Raw genomic sequence first — 20,420 nt, forward strand, 5'->3', positions numbered from 1 at the left:
CTTAGGTGGACGGGAGCCCGTAGGGTTCCTCACCCTTTCGCCCGCGCGCTGCTGGAGGAGCGACCCTGCTTGGCCCTCAAGATGCTGGAGACGGTGCCCGCTGCTCTCTGACACCTGCGGTCTCTTAGGTACGACCCAGCGGGGTTGCGCTGGCGGCAGAAACCCGCCGAGTACGCGACCTCCAACCCGTTTCGCGCCCACCTCCTTCACCCCTTTACATCCTATTTGCTCACACGTTTTGTTGAGGCCTACTGTGTGCAGAGGCACGTGCCAGAGACGCGGAATACAAGGACCTAGGCTGTGAGCCTTCAGAAGTCCCGATGAGGCACCCCGAAGAGGGTGAGACAGGTAAAAAGAAATTGCACAACAGCGTGGTAGGGGCCGAAGTGGTTCAAGTACTACAGGTGGTACTCAGAAAGAATAAGGGAGAACTTTTTAAGTACCTTTTTCTGAGTAATGACCATCCACTGGATACTTTACATACGTTTTTACTTTCTTTTTTTTTTTTAAGTAGTTTTTTATAGAAAACATGAGACTCAGATTAAGTAACTTATCCTGCTTGCTCACTTGATAAGTATTTACCATTCCAACTGTAAATATTTACCATTCTAACCAAGGTCTGTTTCAGGACTTCCGTGTTCTGTTAATGCAACACTTCTCTGGAATGGGTACCACAGCTTCAAAACTGAACTCTGGTATTTGACCCCTCCAGTCCATCCCCATTTCTACCTCCCTAAAACACAGACCTATCCAGCTTTTACTGTTTAAAATGGTTACTCTTAATAGTTGCCTTTGTGATAAAGTAATATCCTCCACCTGCAATGAGAAGCCCTCCTCAATTTATCTTCATTGTACAGCTCCCCTCCCCAGCACAGTTCCATACATACTCAAGCGTGAGCCACCATGTCCTTCATACTCAGCCTGTTCACGTTATTAACTTAAAAATCCATTGTAATTTTGATTTGCATTTCTCCAGTGATCAATGTTTTTTCATATTCTTGTTGGCCACATGTATTTTGGAAATCAGTGTGGTGATTCCTCAAAGATAGACCTACCATAGGATCCAGCAATCCCATTACTGGGTATATACCCAAAGGAATGTAAATCACTCTCTCATAAAGACACATGCACACTTATATTCATTGCAGCACCATTCACAATAGCAAAAACATGGAATCAACCTAAATGCCCATCAGTGGTAGATTGGATAAAGAAAATGTGGTATATATACACCATAGAATACTATGCAGCCATAAAAAATATTTGGTTATCTGTTGCTAAGGATAATGGCCTCCAGCTCCATCCTTGAACATGGAAGCAAGTTGGTGTTTATGAGCCTCTTTTCCCTGAACATGGAAGGATGGAGCTGGAGGCCATTATCCTTAGCAACAGAAAACCAAATACGACATGTTCTCACTTACAAGTGGGAGCTAAATGCTGAGAACACATGGACACATAGAGGGGAACAACAGGCACCAGGGCCTGCTGGAGGATAGAGGTGGGGAGGAGAGAGAGGATCAGGAAAAATGACTAATGAGTACTGTGCTTAATACCTGGGCAATGAAATAATCTGTACAACAAACCCCCATTATATAAGTTTACCTGAATTTAAAAGTTAAATGAAGTGAAAATGAAAATTCACACTTTTTAAATTTTGAAAAGGGGAGAGAAGACTTTATTTCTTCCAAAGGGTTACAGTCTGCAAGGTGGCCATCCAGCCAAGACCAGAGACAAGCCCTTCAAAGGGGAAGAGTTTGGGTAGGAGCTTCATACTGAAGAGGTTGGTTAAACATATATGTTCAACTAGCTATAGGAGGAGCTATGAATATTCATGAAGGTGGTGCTGACACATGCCTATTGAGCAAATTTGCCTGTAGCATATGATCCGTTTTCACTTTGGGGTGGCTGCTTAACATTTCAGTGTTACAGTTATGCTCTATGCATCAAAAGATCATTTTACATACAAAGGTACGTAAGTGTATAATCTCTGTAGACTGTCAGAACCAGTCAATGGTCAGTGGTCTTCTTAATCAGGAGAAAGTTACTGAAACCAGACTCTTGTCCCATCAAAGCTGTAGTTATGGCTTGTGGAATAGCAGGGTCAGTTAGCATCTGATGGTAGATGAGCTGTGACTCTTTTAATATTGCAAATCCTGAGGCCAGTGCTTGCTTAGCTGCTAGAGTGAAAAACCTTGTGGTGGTTAGAACATAGCATATTTTTTAAGTGTTACCGTCCATAATTCTAAAGCTGTAAATGGCTGGAGTAGCCCCAGAATCTTGGTGTTTACGAGGCTGTTTGTCTTCGACTTCTATTCCAGGTTCTTTCTCCTGCCTCTCCTTTCTCATGTTATACATTCAATTTTCCAGGAAGTTCAAAAGATTGTAGTAAACTGACAGCCACTCTGTCTCTTCCAAAAGAAAGCAAATTGGGTGGTTTCCATCACTGCTGGGACAGCAGAGCCAGTTTACAGGATGGTATCCATGCTGGGGCATTTCTGTAACCACTGCAGAGAGCTACTCACTGTTTCACCAGAAGTCTTAACCTTCATACTTTTGTTTTCTCCTAGATGACTTTTGTTTAAAAGTATAATCAAAATACTAAAATTCACTCTATGTATTGAACATTTGTTATTTGTCAAGCACCATACTTAACATATTATTTTATCACATTAATAACAGCAAAAACCCATGGTTGATTGCCCTGCCTTAGAGAAGTGGAATAAAGCAGGCTGCATAGTTATCTACCACATTTGGTTAGCAACTGTGTCATACTCCTGTGTTATCTGTACAGTATCTTACTTGGTACACTTTATTATATATATGCAATACATTTTAAGTATATATTCCTTTTGGGTTTTCTACTTTTGTTAAAAGGGACCTCTATTCTATAAACCAACCTGATTAAAACAATCTAAAGATGTCTTTTATTCTTCTTTTACTTTTGTGGCTCATTATTAGCATCATTATATTCAATCCAGTTCAATTCCGTTTTATCACCAAAATGTACCATTATCCCCATCACCTCTCTGGCAGAGATCACTGGTTGACCCTCCATATCTATTGACCCCTTCCTCCTCACTAACAGAGTCCTCCATTTTTAACTGAGAACATGCCTGTCCATCATAAGGACTACTTCTAGTTAGCTGGGTGTGGTGTTATACACCTGTAGTCCCAGCTACTTGGCTAATCGGGAGGCTGAGGCAGGAGGATCACTTTGAGCCCACCTAGGAGTTAGATGCTGCCGTGAGCTATCATCACAGTATACTACTGTACAATCCAGCCTGAGCAATAAAGCAAGAAATCCTGTCTCTCTTGAAAGAAAGAAAAGGAAGGAAAGAAAAGGAAGGAAAGAAGGAAGGGAGGGAAGGAGGGAGGGAGGGAGGGAAGAAAAAGGGAAGGAGGGGAGGGAAAGGGGGACAGAAAGAAAGAGTAGAGGAAATAAACAAAGGGAGAGGGTGACAGATAATACTTCAGTGACTCACTCCACTAGCCAAGTGACCCTCATCTACCACGCAGCTGAAGTGATCAGCCTCTTTCTCTGTTCTTGTTCTAATGTAGCATTAGGACTTGAACTCTGGCTTTGGTCTCCGCCCCCATGCCTTATTTTTTGATTCTCAGGAGCCTCTATGGAAGTCAACAAAACCTGAATAATGACTATTTCCTCTTGCGTTTCAACATGTATATCCTAATTCTCCTGCCAAGACTTTGAAACTACTAATACACTGGACTGAAACATTCAAGTCTACCTACTTAGTCAGTGACTTTTGTTAAGTGCAAATGATATTCTTGGCACTATACTTGGCCTATTGGACCTAATAAAATGAATTAGATTTCACTTTTTTCAAAAAGCTGGGATGAAGCGGACTAAACACATTAATATTGGATAAAAGGAAGTAAGAAAGCCACTCAAAGAAGATTGTAGAGTGGCCATGGGGGAATATAAGGATATGCACCCATATGGTCTCAATCTTGTGAGCTCCTGGGGAGCAAATTATGTGCTGGAGGGAGGGTAGGTTAGAAGCTTCAGCTGTTAGGAAACATGTGAAAGTACCACTGTGAAAAATACCCAAATGGAATTTTACATTCTTTTTCCAGTAACAGGAAGTCTGTAAAGTCAGAGTTGAGTGTCCAACACTGAAAGGTCCTATCAACTTTTGACATAAAATGCAGATTAGGTTCAGGTTTTGAATCATATCAAAGCACAACTCCTCTATTACTAAAATGATTGACTGCTGTTTATCTCTTTCCTTCCCATAAGTTTTATTATAACTAACTTTTATTTCCCATTACCTTCAGTTAGAATTAAGACCACCCCTGGGCAAAATTATGAAGAAGCGGAAGGAAAGAAGAGAAGGAAGAAGAAAGATAGGCTACATGTTTTACATACATTGTTTCATCTAATCCTCAAAACCAATCTCTGATGTAGATATTATTATTCCTCTTTACATAAAAGAAAACCAAGACTCAAAAGAATTCCAGAACACCTGTGGTTATTCAGCTTTTAGGTCGAACTGTGAAGTCACCGTTTTTCCCCTACCACCATGCCCTCCTAGAGTTTCCTTTCACTAACCCTTTACTTACCTGCTCATTCTTGCTTCCATCTTCATGGATCCACTTGTTACCTTAAGTTGTCCATATCTGCTCCCTGTGGAGACAATTGAGGCTCTGCCATGACCTTGGCCCTCCATGGCCCTTGTGTAGCTCCGAGGCTGGTGTCAAGTTTTCCATCTGAAAAATATAAGACTACCTTCCCTATAGGTTTATGAGAATTAAATTGTTAGGAGTAAATGTATGTATATATATATATATATATAGATAAAGCCGGGGGCTTCTTTTTTTTTTCACAGTTGAGCACCTTCTGCTCCACTGGCAAAGGGTATAAGTAGAAACAAGTTGATCAGACAAATTCAGCCCAGCTGAAGTGTTAGCTTATTGATATATTACTTCCACCTAATTAAAATATAAAATAGTCTGCTTTCTTCTTTCCTTAAGGCGACTATTCAAACTGATTGCAGCTGAGATTGCAATAATCACATATACTGAGACTGCTATAAGCCTAAAAGTTATTGTTTAATTTGGCACATAGTAAATAGTGAGGCATCGTAGATGCAGGCACGAAACTTGACTAAAAATATCTTAAATCACAAATGCTTCCACTTATTCTGTCGTTCTTTACAATTTAAACGATTTTAGTTGTTTTCTCTTTGCTTTAGTTCTTCTTTCTCCTATAAAGCCAGTTTGTAGTGATGACCTAGCTCGCAGTCTGGTACAGGACACATATAGACATGGCAGGCAAAAATCCTATTAAATAAAATGCTGTTGAATGAGCAAAGTGACACCCAACAATAGAGTGTAGTTCCATTTAAACCTTTTTTTTAATAAAGTATAATTTTAGGTAAAACCTGAATATAATTATTTTGAAGCAGCTTCAAAAATGGTGGAACAGATGGCTCTGATTATCTCCAAGAGGAAGGAAAAGATTGGAGAGTTTTGTCATTTCTTGTTTAACAGTCTTGGCATTGCTTATACACACTTGAGTTTTGAATACTGTGATTTATAAAATCACAATCCCATGCTAAACCTTAGCTCATTCTGACAATCTGACCCTACTTCCCATGCCAAGTTTTGAGATTCACTCTCTCTCTGTCTCTAACTCACACAGGCTTTTCCAACATTTCATTTTCCCATTAGCCCTGACCCCAGATTTCTGGGGACAAAAAGTACAGGACTGTCTCCCTGAGAATTCCTTTTAATGAGAACCATTCCCTCCTCCAGCCCCACTCCCCATCCACCTCTGTTCACTAAAGAAATATTTTCTACAGCCAAAAACATTTTTTTTAAATTAGGTTAGGTCAGTACTCTGAGAAGCAAAGACCCCTGTTATAGTTCAGTCCCAGGAAACAGACTCTTAGAGGGAGATTATCATAAAATAGTGTTTTATGACAGGCTCTTAGGATAAGCATAAAGGATGCTGATGGGAAGGAAACAGGCAGAGAGAAAAGCTGAACTGAGACACAGTATCACCAAAAGACTCAGCTGAGTCCTCGAGAATATCTGGAACTCAGAGGGCCCTTAGAATTGTCCCAAGCTGAGGTGCAGGGTTCAGGTCTTAATGTCACTGGTTCTGGACTACCTGCAGGAAAGGGGAGGTGTCCACAAGTGGTGGGGTTCTCTATAGCTGCGAGTGAGTTCTGAAGCAGCTGATGAGGCAATCCCAGAGCTTGGAGCAAAGGTCCTTCCATACTGGTGGAGAATCTGGGTGACAAAATACAGTCAGTATCCACTGGGTTGCTACAGAAATATGCTGGAGGCAAATAGCACATAGGTGGTGATGGTGCTTGCATTTATTAATCTTGCAGTTGTATTACCTCAGAAGCAGAGAGGCTAGTGTTATTATAGGTGTTTTGCTAATGACAGAGAGAACAATCCAAGATGAATAAAAGCAAATTAGCAAAATACTATAGTAACACTAGCCTCTCTGCTTCTCAGAATACAGCAATCACGTTATTAGGTGATTCTAGTGTTAAAACAATCCTTCATGAGTCAGGTTTTATTGCAATATTGCCACAAGAAAAGCCTCTAGGAGGTCAATACAAACATTTATTCTGATTAGAAACATAGAGAATGCTACCTAAGCATTGTCAGATAACTAAAAGAAAAGTTTAAAATCATTAAACTCTTGCCTGACAGAGGACAATGAGAGTACATAACTAGTTTCTCCAAACAAGTCTAAATCCCATAAAATTTTATCAGAAAACTACTAAAGCATTTTTTTAAGCATCAAGTAGGTATACATTTCATTCAGCAAAAGCTATGTGCTGCAGAAGGGGGTTGGGATCATTTTTCCATTTTCCTTCACACTAACATTTTACTTGCCCAGCCTATCATGCTGCCCTTGCCTGTTGGCTCCATCCTCTTAGCAGGGACTCCACGTGGGCCAGTTGCCACTTGGATTCACACTGGGACCTTTCATAGCCACACATTTCTTTAAAGACGAGAAAAACACGACTTACTCTTTCTCTCCCCTTTCCTATCTGACTCCTCATTGTGTGAGCTCTGTTCCCAGCTTTCTCCCCATCCCCTGCTTTCTTCTCCAAAGCTCCACTGGAAAATGGTCAAATTAATTCCTTCAAGATTTTCTAAGGCCATTTATTTTCTCCTGCATCTTTCTAATCTCTAACATTTCCATGGTTATTCTGTCTCTTTCTGCTTTCTTCTCTGAAGTCTGGCATTTTTTCCACCAATAAGGATTGCTAAATTTTGACATTTATAAAAGCAATTCATAATACTAATTATACATATGTTGGAGTTTTGAATATTCTGCTTTATGAACAAACATAGCACTAATGAATGAGACAATTGATTTGTAATGATTCTGAAAAACCTTCTAATTGTCTACTTGCCAGGGTTGCAATAGAACTAAGATGGGTATACACACACTTAACCCAGACATCAGCCAGCGGCTTCCTGGCATTTGTGTCTGCGTGTGCACGATCTGTTTTGGCCCTTCAGCGGCTGGTAACCAAAAGGCAGCACTCTGTACCTTCACTTGTTTCTGCAGGAAACCCAAACATAGCAGGCACCAATGTCTGTGGCAGATTTCTTGGGGAGAGGGGGTCGTATTGTACAGAACGTGGGATCCCACTCAAAAAATTCTTGACATTTTATATCCTCCAGTCCTCTTGGCCCACATGGCAAGAAGAATTTTCTTATGCATACCTCTGACGAAGTCCAGCCTCTTTGGCTCTACTGTCTCTCCAGAATTTTCCTCTGCGAACATCAAATACCTCCTGCCTTTATAATACAAAGCAATTCAACTCACATCTTTTATTTCAGTCAGGCTTTGGAGTTTCCCATGCTAAGTTAGCTGCCAAAATTTCTTCTGAACAAAAAGCATAGAATATTTTCAAAATATAGTCATCATCTTCAAAAACAACAAAAAAAAATTAATGACATAAATCGTCTAATTTTTTTTCTTTTTTTTTTTTTTTTTTTTGAGACAAAGTCTCATTCTGTTGCCAGGCGCCAGGCTGGAGTGTAGTGGCACAATCTCAGCTCACTGCAACCTCCGCCTCCAGGTTCAAGCAATTCTCCTGCCTCAGCCCCCCGAGTAGCTGGGACTACAGGCCCACGCCACCATGCCCAGCTAATTTTTGTATTTTTAGTGGAGACGGGGTTTCTCCATGTTGGCCAGGATGGTCTCAATCTCTTAACCTCGTGATCCGCCTGCCTCAGCCTCCCAAAGTACTGGGATTATAGGCTTGAGCCACCGCACCCGGCCTTTTCTTTGCTTTTTAGAGACATATTCTCTCCTTGTTGCCAAGGCTGGTCTCCAACTCCTGAGTTCAAGTGATTCTCCCACCTCAATCTCCTAAGCAGCTGGGACTATTCCTGGCTCATTTTCTTTTCTAGGAATGTAAGTAGACATCTGGTTAATTAGAGGAGAATGGTGTCCCTTCCTGTCTATTCTTAAAGATGTTCTAATGACAGTGACTGGTCAGTCAGAACATATATGAATGGACAGATATCAACACATATGCCTTCTGCATTTACAGGCACCTCAGAAACTTTCATTTCTAGACATGTTGTATCTTTTCTTCACTTGCCCCTCTCCTTTTTACAGGCTGGATTCCTGGTCTAGAAAGATATAAAGGCTAATTCGAAATTTCCTCTTCTTGCTTTTGGGTGTGCCAAAACCTCAAAATCCCTTTATCCTTTTCCATGTCACTTTGTTTTTGCTGCTTCTTTATCAGTTCCGAGCAATCTGGACATCTGTTTCTTACCTAGATTCTTACTGCCAGGCTCAGCAAAACTCACAGCCCCCTCTAGCACTTACACAACCCCTATGCCAAGACAAACACAACGTTGTAAGGAGCCTTATGAAACTCACACAGAAATTAAAGTGAAGATAGGAATTCTATCCTCCTACTTTTCTCGGCATCTCTGACTCAGGAATCAGAACATAATTATTTTATAAATAAAAGTCTGAAAATGAACAAGCAAAGTTTTTCTGACAGCTTCAAATGCTGTCTCACGTGACCCCTTGATAATCCAGTGAGCTGAGTGTTATTTTCACTTTACACATATCTTTTGTAACCTCTGTTACAACAGGCACCATGTCTGTCTGTCTCTTTTCACCAATGTATATGTAATACTTTGCAGAGTTCATGGCACTGCGTAGATTATCAATAAATATTTGATGAATGAATGATAATTAGAGAAGTGATATTTTAAAAATGAAATGAAATTAATATTTATTGAGTACCTACTCCGTGCCGATCACTGAGCTAAATATTCTCATCTATATTTTATCTGAACAGTAGTCCCATGAACTTGACCAAGTTCCAGAACTAGTTAGTGCAAGCAAATGATTTCTAATTTATTGGCATGAGTATGAGTTGTATGTTTCTACTCTATGTGTGTATATAACTCACTATTTATAATACATTACTAGATACTTTCTATTGAAGCTTACCTTACAGTTTAGCTCATTTCTAAAAGATATCTCTAGATGTTGGGTCAGTATCTATCTATCTATCTATCTGTCTGTCTGTCTGTCTGTCTGTGTGTGTGTGTGTGTGTGTGTGTATAAGCTTTAATTTGAAGAAAACATCCTGAATGCAAAACATCAGAAAGGTATTTATTTTCGAAAGAAATCATCTCAATTGTGTCTAGCAGGGACCTCATTTTGACAGCTTCAATTGTGTTTGCTGCAAGGATTTATCAGTTTATTGAGGGGAAAGAAGGATGGGACTTCCATGAGTCCACTCAGAAAAGAGATTAGGGGCCATATGAAATATATAAGCTTGTTCAGAGGATAAAGAGTTAGTGTGAGAAAGAAACAATAATTTTTAGATGAGTAGCCATTCATTTTTCCTATGATTCTACCTCTCATTTCTCTCTTTTACTTCCTTTAAAACTTGACACCTTGGAAAATAATGGCTATTAAAGAAAGAAAAAAATGATTTTGCTAAAATTTCTCTAAGATAATGGAAGCACAAGGTAGCATCATTTTGTGGTCCGTGTATTCACATGTAATTAGAAGCAGGATAGGAGCATGTTTCTTATTATATGAAGCAGCATCCTAGGAGCCTTAAAGGACTCCAGAGGATCAAAGCCTGGAGAAGGAACTAGACTTCTGCAATGTCACCAGGAGCAATAACACAATTCCATGGTGCTGGACTCACTGTTGTTTTCCGGTCCATGTCCTACTTGCCCTTTCAGCTGCACACTCACTTTCTTGGATACTTCCTTCTCTGGGCTCCTATGAATGTCCTATTGCTTCTCTGGTTGCTTCCTCTACTTGGCCACTAAATGTCAAAGGGCTCAATCCCAGAGGCTCCTCTCTTTTCACCACAAATTCTAAACAGGTAAACTTTGTGCTTTATACCTTATGTCCATGGAATAGCTCCTAAATGTGTTGGTTCCAGATTTCTTTAAGATGTAGCCCCCTATCACATGTCTTTTAAACAGCCTACATCATTGTTTCACAAGCACCTGGATCTTACCATATCCAAACAACTTTTGACCATAGTTACCATAGTTACCACATCTGCTCCTTTTCGTAAAGCATCATCATCCATCCAGTGGCCCATGTTCAAAACTGAGGAGCTACCTTTGCTTCTAAGTCATGTAAATACTCTGTTAAAACCCATCTTAAATGTGTCTCCTTCTATTCTCTACAGCCATCAGTTAGTCCAAGACAGCATCATCCACCAGCCATCTGCATGTCCTCAGATTTCCTCTTGCCTCATTCATCCATTCACTGTCCACACTGCAACCATAGTGATGATTTTTTAGAAATACAAATTGAATCAAGTTACTACAATGCTTTGAACCCCTACAATGCTATCACATTGTTTTTTGAATTAAATGCCAGCTCCTTAACCTTCAAGTTTACATGGTCCTCAGCGACTAGACCCTAGCCTCATCTCTCCTTGTCAACCCTGATCTCATTCCAATATAGTCTGCAATTTGGTTCAGTGAATGAGCCTGGTTCTTTTTCAATCTTTACAGATAATCCTTCTTCCACCTGCTTTCTGACATCAACACCTCCTTGGACTAGCTAAATTCTAAATCTCCTTCTGAACTAAAATTAAGCATCATTTACTTAGGAAAGTAGTTTCTCATTCCCCAGTCTAGGTCAGTACAACCTATTCTTTGCCTACTCAGTATACTAACTTCATTTTGATGGTACTTATGACATTATCATTAAATAATAATTCATTGTAATGAGTTGCTCTTCACCAGAATGCCAACATGTAAAGGTAGAGATGTTGCCTGTCTACTTCACTGCTGTAACCTCACAAATATGCTTAACACATATTTTTTGGGTAGATCAATCAACTGATCAATTAATCAATAATAAATAAGGTAGATAAATAAGTAAAACCATTCAATATGTATTAATCATTTCATGTATGCCATTTACTGTTCTAAGGTCTTTCATGCATTTTTTTTTTCATTTAAACATCACAACAGCCCTGTGGAGTAGATACTTTTGTAATCTCTATTTTACATACAAAAAAACAGGTTTGGGAAGATTAATAACATGCAGATGTGGAATACCCATCCCTACTACCATGTCCATTTTTTTCTCATGAGCCCATTGGTCAAAAACAGGAATAGCCAAGGAAGAAGTCTACTTAACATGATCTTCCTCTGCTGAGGCTGTTCTTTGGGCAGCAATTCACATGGAACAAAAATATGTTTACATCTTATGCCCAGTTGGAAAGGTCTATCTATATACCTCCTCCCTAGATCTCCTTATCAACACTCAGCCAATTGTTTTTCTTCTACACAGCCTCAGCATACAATCAAACTGTTAGCCACTACTCATAAATCCGTGTAGATCCATACTTCCGGCCATCTCTCCTTCCAGGAGGAACAAACCACCAGGTACATTGCCTGAAGTTATGTCTACTCAGAGGATTTCCTTTAACAACCCTTTTTCAGGGACCCTTCTGCATAGGGCTGTAGTATTGCAAATACTTTTGGATGGTGCCAGTATTTTATGCAGCACTCTCTGTAAATCAAGCTGAGATTTTCTTTTTTTTTTCTTTTTAAGTCAGTAGATCGTAGAAAACGGTTGTGGGTTGAGAAGGAGGAGGTAATATAGCAGGAATATAAACCCTGAGAGTCTGATACACTTGTTCATGGAAATTACTTATGCCTTGAGGACTTTCTTGAGGCTGATCTGTGATAGTTCTACTTAATTATAGAGTGCTTCAGTGTACATTCAATTTTATGGCTTGGTGCATCAGACCGAGTTAATGGTGGGTAGTTCATATTGCAAGGTAATTTGGTGGCTGTGGTCAAGTGTTTTGTTTCCATGAGGGCCCTGAAATAAGCCAAAAGTTGTTTCTCAAGAGGAGAATAGTTACATACAGAAATAGTGGTTCTTAAACCTTTGTTCTATGATATATATTGAGGGACCTTTTAATGACTCCATACGGCATCTCTATCTTCCATAGATACTTTAGTCACTATACATCTGATTGGTCAAATAAATAAAGTAGCAGAACGACTTTCATAACAGCCTAAACTTGTTCAGAGCCTGGACTTGCTCTGGACCCTTCCCAAAACTGTAAGCCTTCTGATTTACTCAGTAAATAGTTTTAGGCCTAAATGAGTATCAGTATCCGGCCTAAATGGAATATCAGGCCCAAATGAGGCACATGTTGCCTCCCAAATCTAAAGAGAACCACCAGGCGTGGTGCCTCTTTCTTGACGTAGGAGAAATTGGGTGCAGCAACTTGTTTTGCTTGAACTATGCCCGCTGGACCCCTAAAAATTTCATCAAGATGGCATATGTGTGTCTAGCAAGATGTCTAAGAAAGTATAATTGTCTCTTCACAAAGTCCAATCAGCATGATAACATTAATTTAGTGGACCAAGGTGTTCTCTTGTGGAATGAAGAAGTGATAAAGGTCTCTTGACTGGATTATTATTATGACAGCCGAAGATTTTATATGTGTAGGGCAGTGAATGTGTATTACTGGCCCTGTTAGGTGAAAACAAACTTTACTTACCAGATTAATAGCTATAGTATGCCAGATAATGTGTTGATGTGCTGCAGCAAATAACCTGCATCTGGAACAGCAGCCGCAATTCGAATCATCATCTTATTAATCTTATAATATTCTACTGTCATTCTTTAAGATCTGTCTTCTGAGTAAACCATTTAGGCAAATTAAATGGGGATATGATAGGAATTATGTGTATTCTTTATGTCCTTGATGAGGCACTAATATCTGCATTTCCTCTATAAATTTTGCATTGCTTTTGGTTTACTTTATTTTTTTAAGTAGAGGCAGTTCTGGAGATTTTCATTTAATCTTTCTTCCTACAATAGCCCTCATTCTCCAGGTGAAGGAACCAATGTGAGAATTATTCCAATTGCTGAATATGTTCATTCTAACTACATTCTGCAACTAAGTAAATCATCATTTACTCATATGTATTCTGGAACTGAGTAAAAATTGTTGGGTGTATTCAGGGACCACTGATCCCACCATGAGATGGATCTAAGCCAAAGCTATATTAACTGCCTAATTTCTATAACTTTCTGGTATTTCTTTTTCACCAAAGGACAGTGACTGTACATTGCTTTGGAGAAGACGAGGTATACCTTTTTAGCAGTGTGGCAATATCTTTCCTTCAGAGGGCCTGGTCTCTCCATCATTCAGTGGAGGTCTTATTCTTTTTATTTGATATGTGAACTGATTCAAATAAAAGAATTTGTTGAGGAACCATAATTTATGGTGAGTCAAGTCAAACTTCTATTGCCCAAACTTAGAGTTTTTCTGCTTACACAAATGAAATAAGACTTTAGTAGTTTGCCTATTTATTTTCATTCTAGGAACACCATGATCACTTACCCCAAACCAAAGATCTCTGTGCATTAAAACATTCAGATTACCACTTGTCTGTGGCATTTCTTCTGTTCCAGTAACAAAAACCCTAAACTCAGCGATATAAAATCATAACAATTTTGTTATAGTTTCAGATTCTGTGGGTCAGAGATAGAGAAAGTACACATCAGGGATTGCTCGTATGCCTTCTCCATGATGCCTGAGGCCTCACTCAGGATAACTCAGAAGCTCTCAGTTACTTAAGAGCTGGGAGCAAGAATCACCTGAAGGTTTTGTTACTCACATGTCTGATGGTAGGCGCTGGCTGTTGGCTGAGACCTTACCTCACTAGGCCTCTCCATGTGACCTGAGTTTACTCACAGCACGGTGTTGTCAGGGAAATTAGCATACTCATCTGGTGGTGTAGGGCTTCAAAGAAGGATGTCCCAATAAAACAGCACAGATACCCTGTCATCTTTTAGCGTTTAGCCTCAGAAAGCCCACTGAGAATCAAGGGGAAGAAACATAGCCAGATACGAAGGTTGTTGCAACTTGTTCCCTGCTAGTCAGAGATCCCATCATTTCTACTGAATCCAAGGTGCTATCTGTTTTTGGGGAAAAAATTTTGATGAGAGCATTTTTTTTTTATTGCTAGTCATGATCTGCAGAAAATAGCTGCTGGAGAGCTCTTCAGGGATACTGGTGCTGCCCTCATCAGTGCATTTCTCAAACCCTCAGAGAAGAGAAAGTCCAATGGAACTTCCCAGGAGACTTGGAATGTGAGTGAACAGGTCTTACCTGATAAATTCATTCCAGTAATCTGAGCTCCCTAAATCTCTGGATGTTTTCCTCTAGCAGGGGTCAGTAAACTATAGCCCACAGGTTGACCTGCTTGGTTTTGCAAATAAATTTTTATGGGAACATAATTCCATGCCAATTTATTTGCTTATTGTGTAGGATTGAGTTTAGGCTAAAACAGAAGAATTAAATAATTGTAACAAATACTGCACAGCTCAGAAGCCTAACATAATATCAGTCCCTTTTTTAAAAATATGCTATTACAATTTTGCAAATATACAAAAGAAGTTCTGGTTCCTTAAATTCATTTTCAGTGTAAGCCACTTTCAGGTCGAAGATTTAGTTAACCAACTAAGCAACTAGTTAGAGTGATTCCCATCACCTCAAATCAGTACACTGAGTGAACAACCTCTGCTTAGTGCATCCATGTTAGTAAATTATGCCCTTCCAACTTTAAATTTCTTTAACCTGATCCAATGCTTGTAGAATACAATGCCACCCATATTCACCAGGTTTCTGTCAATTAGAATTTAGCACCACATTGCAATTATTTTGGTGTGTATGTACGTCATCATGAGGTCATACTTCATAGCTGAAGAGTCATCTGGTATTTGCATCTGTTCATAGACCTAGAAGCAATGAGAGGTGATGGGAGTAGATCTTGAGGAAGGTTGGTGGTATTCTGAAGAGACATTTTACTTCAGACAATAGGAGACTAATCTCAGAGAGGGGTAGAAATGTTGCTTTAATTGTCAAGGCAATTTCTGTAGAATTTAGGTTTTAAATTTCTCAGCTTTATCAGAATTTCCTTAAATGTTCCCCTTTCAAAATTCAGGGTCTTACTCTTTTTCAAGTCAATGCCTTAGACCCTTGAGAAGTTATGAATTTGATTTGTATTGCATGTTAGCCACCCACAATATTAGGTTTTGCATTTTGTTTTTAGAAATCTCAATCCTGTAGTTACAGAAGATAAAAGTCACCTTTAGGACCATTTTAAACGCCTTTTGGTTCCTTACCAAGAGATTGAGCTGGGAATGTAAGTCCCTAATCTCATGTTTTTCCTTCCAAGTTCTCCCTCACATTTAGAAACAATCAGGCAATCCATGATAATTTTACTTACTACCACTAAATTGTTCTGTGGTAGCAACCACTTGGACATGGAAAGTCTTTCCAAGTGGCTCTAGGTGATACTTTAAGTAGTGTTTTTCTACTGAATGTCATAGACTACCATTGCCCAATTTGTTACTTAGAATGGGAACATAAATGTCTTCCAATCTAGCCAGAGCAAGAAAAAAGTTTTAAATCATTAATAATAAGCTTTTGTTACTCTAGAATTACTTTAGGTAACGATAATTGTGTTAGTCAGGAAGCAGAGGCATCATACATATTATGGGAATAAAAGATTTATTATAGGAACTAGGCTTTACCAATTGAGGGAGAAGCTGGGGAAGTGAAAGTGCAGAAGGGAAATTTGGAGGATCTGAGATAAAGCTTTAACCAGGCTACCTGAAGCACGATGGCAGGTGGACATGCTGAAGCTTGCAGAGAACTTGTGAAGCACAGCATACCCAGTGGCCAAACTAGACTGTGAAGGGGGAGCCCATAGAGAGGTATCTGAGAAGCTGTGGCTTCTGTGCAGCTACCGTTTCTGTGAGTCTACAGCCAAGTAGCCAGTGGTGGTCTTAGAGCCACTGTGGGTCAGCTGGGTCAACAGTTGGAAAGATAAGCTGAACAGGAAGTGGAATGGAGCAAGGAAAAGCAGGGGAAGTGAAAGCCCAGAAAGAAATTTGCACGTTCATAGTCAAACAGACTCTCCCAGATTCATCACTTAACGACTGTGATCTGCAAAACATTAATTTTTGTGAATTTCCATTTTCCTAGTTGTATAATAAATGTGAATAAAATATTTACCTTTAGGGGCTGCTTGCTTGCCTTTTAACATTTTTTGGAAATTCATTTATCCTTCTGTCCATTTTTAAGCTGATATAAAATGGTTTCAGCATAAAGTAAAACTAGTTTCAAAAGATGCGTCTTCTGGGCTGTTTTAATTATTGACATATGACAACAAAATGGTAATATTATTTATAATTTAGGTATCCAATATAATCTAAACACTATAGCAGCTTTATGCCCACCACCATCAATTTTTTTTCTTTTTTCTTTTTTAAAATATATTTTATTGCACTTTAGGTTCTGGGGTTCATGTGTATAATATGCAGGATCGTCAATTTAAAAAATATATGAATAAGCTCTTCTTCAATAATCAGAAATTTTATATTGTTCCATTTTCTCTTTTACCTCATATTTCCATTCCATTTTTCCCATGTAATTTTATCTTAACATATTTTAATTCTTGAAGGTCTTTTATTGATAGTAAAATTGCAATAAAATATGTATATAAATTGAATTTTTAAAATATTCTTTGTGATCATAAGACCTAATATCTTTTGTCTGAATTATAATACAATCATTATTGGCATAGTATTTATCAAATAAACTTAAATATATTGTAGAAATTGATAAGCAAACCTAAAAAGTAAAGTTTAATTAGAAATGCACATTCACATATATATATATATATATATATATAGATGCCTATGCATGTATAGAACTCCTTTCTCTAACAGTGAGAAATTCCATCACCCTCAATATGTTTACTTACTTGATCAATCCCACACAGAAGATACCAACTGCTCATCACCACCCCTTCCGTCACCCCATGTCTACAACTGCCTCACCCCTTTTAGGCTGTGGCGTGTGCACAGGGCCACTATGTAGAGGCTTTCTTCACCCTGCTTAGGCTCCCACACTTGGCGCTGGACTTGCATTCTACTTTCTCTCTTTGTGTTATTACATTCTACCCTACCTACTGGCTTTTGGACTAAATTATTCAGAAAGGGAAGGAGAGAGTGAGAGAGGGAAAAGAGAATGAATTTTCTAGAAATCTTTATTCTTCTTTTTCTGAGATAGGCAGGGCCAGAGAGAGAGAAAGAGCGCACACAAAGCTTTTCCAAATGTTTCTCACCTAGATCACATAATCCAGGATGTCCTTCAACACTTGCTACGGATACACGTTTACTGCTTTCTTCTCAGGATCTTCCTCAGCATCAGTAATTTCTTTGGAGAGAATTGGGGAGAAAGACGAAGATATACATCTTTAAAAGGAGATTGTCACTACTTCTCTAATCCAACTATACAAATATACCTGACTTCAGAGTATTCCAGCACAGGCAGAATACACAATTTTTAAATCTCCCACTTTTTCTAGGATGGAAAAATGTATAAGAAAGGGAAAGACCAAAGCCCTATTAAATGTTTATGGTGACTTGGTTAAAGAAGGTGTCAGGCACTGTGATAAGAGTTTGGATGGGTGAAACGTAACCCTTTCTTTTGTAATATGAGATAAGTTTGGTTGTGAGATGGGGAGATGGGAAAGGAAAACCAAACTAAAGCCTTGACCACAGACTTATTCTAGGCAGATCAATTTTAGCAAAAAAATAGAGTCGAGAAAATGAAAATGGATTTTCTTATTTTTTTACTGTCTACAAGTTTTTGGAAAACTACCATGAATTTTTATTAGGCACGTGTACCCAGTTGAGCCATTGTTGGTGTAGATGCTCAAAAAACATTATAAGTAGCAATACATTTGAGTAAATTGATGGCTCTGAAAAAATAAAATATTTCATACAGATAATCCAATAATGCCCAAAAGTTAGAATGAGACGAAATATGTTAAAATATCAATGAACAATCACTTGTTATTGATTAAAATATCAATTCGCCAATGAAAATAAGAAGTGGGTATAAATTACACTTCACTTCTATAAGATGGAACAGCAAGTAATAGAAAACCCAGAAGTAATTTTTTAAATTTATTTTAATTTTTTGCCATTGTAAATCCAACTTTTCATATTAATATACTTATTTCTGTCATAGTCTCAACTATTTAGATTTAAGATATAAATTATTATTAAAATTACTGTTCAAATCTTAAGGGCAAGAAGTCCTTTTTGGGAGTGGGGATCCACTTATTCACCCATTCTGTTTCATCATTCTGCAAATAGTTGAATGCCTACCAAGAATTAAGTACAGAGCCAGCGCAGAGAGTGAAATAGAGAATTTACATATGGTCCCTGCATCCACAGAGATACAGTTAAAAATTCTTTGATTGAAAGAAAAAAAATAAAAATAAATACAAAAAACAAAAAACCACATAACTTAAACAAGAAAATGCAAAATACAGATTAGCTTGCCAAAATGTGACTCTTGGCTGCAGAAATTTGAGGGCCCTGTTTTTGAGGTGATTCCACTGGTTCATCCAGCTACAAACACCTTCCACACCTGAGTACTTTTTCCCTAATTTGAATTTTTCAAAAGGTAAATTTAATCAACATGGCTCTTTGGTGCTGTTTCCATCTCTCGGAATGGGTTTGTGACTGCAATTGGTAGTTTCACAATAAACAAAAGGAAAGAAGATTTTTTTTAAGGATGGGAGAGTGGGAGGCTGGGGGTGCGGAAACCGGTTCTTCTACTGGCAGGAAAAGGGGAAGTGTATCAGGAGTAGGAATGTCTGTTCTAGCTAGCTTTCAATCATAAACCAAAATCTCTCTCTGGTTCACCTTCTTATTAAAAAAATCAGCTTAGTTTCTCTTAGTTTAAAATTTTAAGTGCTGGGTCAATCCCTAACAGTGCTACTTCACTTTTCCCCTTCCCTCCTTTCTCTTCTTTTTTCTTTCTCTCTCTTTTACTGCTAGCCATATTGTTCAGCTTTCCTTAAGAGAGCTCATACCCATAATCATTGTAATATAGAATTTATTTAAAAAGTCAGCGCTGTAATGTTTTTCTATAATTATAATATTAAAATAGAGCTATAATAGTTTTCAGATTTGCAAAAAATATTTTTCAGATATACGTATATACCTACATTTGCTACATGTGGTATACATAAGAATGCTATTCTCATTGTGCGGCACATTGTGTAAAGAAGCAGCTCAATCACTAGTCAGCACCAGCAATTTCAAGCCTCCACTCTGGTGGCCTCTTAATGTTTAAGGCGAAGGAAATGTCCTGTGGTAACTGGGGATGTTTAGAAGACGAAGGATGGTGCCAGAGACTCAGTGTGACCCAACATATTACAGGAATCCACTTTCCTTTTACAGCACCCTAAGGACATGCAGTGATTTTTATCTTGATGTCAATTTTTAAATATTTGGGGTTTTGTGGGGGTTTTTGTTTGTTTTTGGGTGATTTTCTTTCCCCAGTGTTAATAACCACTTCAGTACTCTAAATTTCAGACATTAAACTGATATTGAATTCCTCGATTTGAGGCTCATATTTAAGCCATTGTTTTCTCTGTCCATGGCATCTTAATATGCGTGGTGTGTCTCTCCTGACTGGCGGCCAAATTTCCCTCAGGCTCCAGTTCTAACTGCCGATGGCAAACCTGTCCTGCCTTGCAGTCCCAGGGGCATCTGCTTGGGCCTCAGTTTCAACTGCTCTAGAAGCTGCCTGCCTGTCCCCTGGGGCCAGCCACTCATCACACTGCGCATGGGTCTCAGTTGTCCCTGACTAACATGCCTCTTGTGATTGTCCTCAAGAGGTTATCCTTTTCATATGAACTTTGGCTCTCTCAGTATCCTCACTTTTGTTTTTAGGCTTTTGATGATGTGGTGCTAAGATCTGCAAGTTTTTGAGCTTGCCTTTTGTCTGACTTAATTTCTTGTGATTGTGGCTGAAAAAGTTTTGAAATTGAACATTTTAGAAAACTCA

General features: G+C 38.7%; 1 protein-coding gene and 1 long non-coding RNA gene across 3 annotated transcripts in view; one reads left to right on the top strand and one right to left on the bottom strand.

The window, feature by feature from the left end:
• LOC116563550 (cytochrome P450 7B1) overlaps nt 1-108 on the bottom strand; it is a 190,813-nt gene extending 190,705 nt beyond the window's left edge. The window contains exon 1 of the mRNA XM_032296207.1: nt 34-108. The gene's annotated coding sequence lies outside the window, so the exon portion shown is untranslated. The remainder of the gene's footprint in view (nt 1-33) is intronic.
• On the top strand, nt 41-19,852 carry LOC116563552. 2 transcript variants are annotated; one of them, XR_004274451.1, is made up of 3 exons: nt 41-128; nt 14,509-14,632; nt 17,745-19,852. It is a non-coding gene; the product is annotated as an uncharacterized LOC116563552 (long non-coding RNA). The 2 variants fall into 2 exon arrangements; XR_004274450.1 differs by having other exon boundaries at nt 14,509-19,852.
• Nucleotides 19,853-20,420: the final 568 nt, after the last annotated feature.

Source organism: Sapajus apella, unplaced genomic scaffold (genome assembly GCF_009761245.1).
Source record: "Sapajus apella isolate SASKATOON/1434 unplaced genomic scaffold, GSC_monkey_1.0 scaffold35, whole genome shotgun sequence".
Classification (NCBI taxonomy): domain Eukaryota; kingdom Metazoa; phylum Chordata; class Mammalia; order Primates; family Cebidae; genus Sapajus; species Sapajus apella.